Genomic DNA, 3,554 nt, shown 5'->3' with positions numbered 1-3,554 from the left:
CAGCATATCTCCACCAGACTCCATGTAAATAATCACTACTTTTAGTTGTATAGAGCACTATCTCCACCAGACTCATGTAAATAATCACTACTTTTAGCATGTATAGAGCATCATATCTCCACAGGCTCATGTAAATATCACTACTTTTAGGCGGGTATAAGCAGCATATCTCCACCAGACTCCATGTAAATAATCACTACTTTTAGTGTGTATAGAGCAGCATATCTCACCAGACTCCATGTAATAATCACTACTTTTAGCGTGATAGAGCAGCATATCTCCACCAACTCCATGTAAATAATCACTACTTTTAGCGTATAGAGCAGCATATCTCACCAACGCCATGTAATATCACTTTTACGGTATAGCGCAGCATATCTCCACCAACTCCATGTAAATAATCACACTTTTAGCGTGTATATAGCAGCATATCTCCACCAGACTCCATGTAAATAATCACACTTTAGTGTGTATAGAGCAGCATATCTCCACCAGACTCCATGTGAATATCACTACTTTAGAGGTGTAGAGCAGCATATCTCCACATGGAAATGGGTGAATAAGAGTTTATTCCAACCAGACCAGATGAACCAAGACGGCTTTGGTAGTTTTATTTAGTTTCCGTCCACTTTGAATGAAGTGTGTTTTTGTGATAAAAGTAGTGATTATTACATGGATTCTGGTGGGTTTGGTGATGGTGATTTTGGGGCTCATGTTAAACTAAAAGATTTATCTAACTGTCTATGTTTTTTCCCGCGACAGCCGGCGTGGGGGGGGTCACCAGTGAGACGGTGGTGGGCGTGGCCAGGAGGGGGGTGACGCTGCCGTGCCGCTCCAGGCGGGTGAGTCCGGGGGGTGGAGGTGTGCTGGGGGAGGGGCGAGCCGTCCCTGTTCACCTGCCACAACACGGTGATCAACGCCGCCGGAGATCAGGTCACATACAGGAAGTCACACAGGTACGAGGTACGTATATTATATATATATATATTATTATATATATATATATTATATATATATATATATATAGGCCGATATATTTATAGTTCATGCTACTAGTACATTACTATGCTATTTATGCACATACACACACACACACAACACACACAGACACCACACCACACACACACAGCACACACGACACACACACACACACACAACCCACACACACCACACAACACAAAGACATAACACACATACACACACAACACAAACACACCCACACACAACACAACACACACACCACACACACACACACCACACAACACACACCACACACACACACAAAACACACTCCCTCAACACACACACACACACACAACACACACACAACACCCACAAACACACAACAACACAACACACACACACAACCACAACACCACACACACCCACACACCCACACACACACACACACACACAACCACACACACACAACACAAAGACAATACACACATCACACCACAACACATACACACACACACACACACACACACACAACACATACACCACCACCCACACACACACACCCACACCACCCACACCACACACACCACACCATCATACTACACACTCACACATCAGCACACACACACACACACACACACACCACACACACACAACACCAAACAAACACATAAACACATACCAACAACACACACACACACACACACATGACACCACACACATCACACACCACACACACACACCACACCCACCCACACACACACACACAACACAAAGACATATACACACATACACACACAACACATACACACACACACACACACACACATATACACACTCACTCTCTCTCTCACACACACACACACACACACACACACACACACACAACATACAACAATCTCTGATCATCCTGTCTGCAGGTACTCGGTCTTGTCCTCCTCCCTGTCCATCTTCCCCTCTGGACCGTCTGACTCTGGTTTCTATCACTGCCGGGTCCAGGTCTCCGGTCTGTTCAACGACCAGATCTCCAGCGTCCTCCTCATCATCGTCACCCGTACGTCCAACATCCTTCAACCGGCTTCTGTCAGCTTCACCATGATGATAGAATATGTTTTTATCTGTTTTCATCTGTCCGCCTGCAGCTCGCTCTGTGGTCTCTGACGCATCCGACAGCGAGGATGACGGGAACCTGAACGCACCACACACACCGAGTGAGTACAGGACTCACAGCTCGTCTATTGGGACAAACCAAAGACTGGATGAATGCAGCTTTAACCCTCATGGTGTCCTCATGTTGTCCTCATGTTGTCTTCATGTTGTCTTCATGTTGTCCTCCTGTTGTCCTCATGTTGCCTTCATGTTGTCCTCATGTTGTCCTCATGTTGTCCTCATGTTGCCCTCATATTGTCCCCGTGTTGTCCTTGTGTTGTCTTCATGTTGTCCTCATGTTGTCCTCATGTTGTCCCCGTGTTGTCCTCGTGTTGCCCTCGTGTTGTCCCCGTGTTGTCCTCAGTTTCCTTGTTGCCCTCTGTGTCCTCATGTTGTCCTCATGTTGTCCTTCATGTTGTCCTCATGTTGTCCTCAGGTTGCCTTCATGTTGTCCTCATGTTGTCCTCATGTTGTCCTCATGTTGCCCTCATGTGTGCCTCATGTTGTCTTCATGTTGTCTTCATGTTGTCCTCATGTTGTCCCCTGTTGTCCTCATGTTGCCTCATGTTTGTCTCACGTTGTCCTCATGTTGTCCTCATGTTGCCCTCATATTGTCCCCGTGTTGTCCTTGTGTTGTCTTCAGGTTGTCCTCATGTTGTCCCATGTTGTCCCATGTTGTCCCCATGTTGTCCTCCATGTTGCCCTCCTGGTTGTCCCCGTGTTGCCCCGTGTTGTCCTCATTGTTGTCCTCATGTTGTCCCATTGTGGTCCTCATGTTTTCCCCATGTTGTCCTCATGTTGTCCTCATGTTTGCCCTCATGTGTCCCCATGTTGTCCCTGTGTTGTCCTCATGTTGCCCCATGTTGTCCCCGTGTTGTCCCCTGTTTGTCCTCGTGTGTCCCTGTGTTGTCCCATGTTGTCCTCACGTTGCCTTCACGTTGCCTTCATGTTGTCTTCATGTTGTCCTCATGTTGTCCTCATGTTGTTCCCATGTTGTCCTCATGTTGTCCCAATGTTGTCATCTCATGTGTCTTCATGTTGTCTTCATGTTTCTTCATGTTGTCCTCATGTTGTCCTCATGTTGTCTTCATGTTTGGCCTCATGTTGTCTCATGTGTCTTCATGTTTGTCTCATGTTGTCCTCATGTTGTCTTCATGTTGTCTTCATGTTTTCCTCAGGTTGGTCCTCATGTTGTCCTCTGTTGTCTTCATGTTTCTCTGTTGCCTCATGTGTCCTCATGTTGTCTTCATGTTGTCTCATGTTGTCCTCATGTTGTCCTCATGTTGAGGTTTTTGACCATAATTTCCCCAAATAACTAAGTTAATAGTTAGCGTTACGAAGTGTTGAACATGTAAGAAAAAGTTGAAAACCATTTATAGAAAGCCTCAACAAAGTGTTGATTTTAAATTTTAACGGGAAGACACACAGGTTTAAGAGGAGTCGCG

The 3,554-nt window shown here is 45.9% G+C and overlaps 1 long non-coding RNA gene across 1 annotated transcript in view; it reads left to right on the top strand.

Annotated features, from left to right (window-relative positions):
* Positions 1 to 761: 761 nt before the first annotated feature.
* LOC116686618 (uncharacterized) overlaps positions 762 to 3,554 on the top strand; it is a 17,012-nt gene continuing 14,219 nt past the window's right edge. Inside the window, exons 1-3 of the long non-coding RNA XR_004331313.1 lie at positions 762 to 956; positions 1,881 to 2,014; positions 2,103 to 2,171. This is a non-coding gene — a long non-coding RNA (uncharacterized LOC116686618). The remainder of the gene's footprint in view (positions 957 to 1,880; positions 2,015 to 2,102; positions 2,172 to 3,554) is intronic.

Source organism: Etheostoma spectabile, unplaced genomic scaffold, assembly GCF_008692095.1.
Source record: "Etheostoma spectabile isolate EspeVRDwgs_2016 unplaced genomic scaffold, UIUC_Espe_1.0 scaffold405, whole genome shotgun sequence".
NCBI lineage: Eukaryota > Metazoa > Chordata > Actinopteri > Perciformes > Percidae > Etheostoma > Etheostoma spectabile.
The sequence above is the reverse complement of the archived record's forward strand: the minus strand, read 5'-3'. Positions and strand labels throughout refer to the sequence as shown.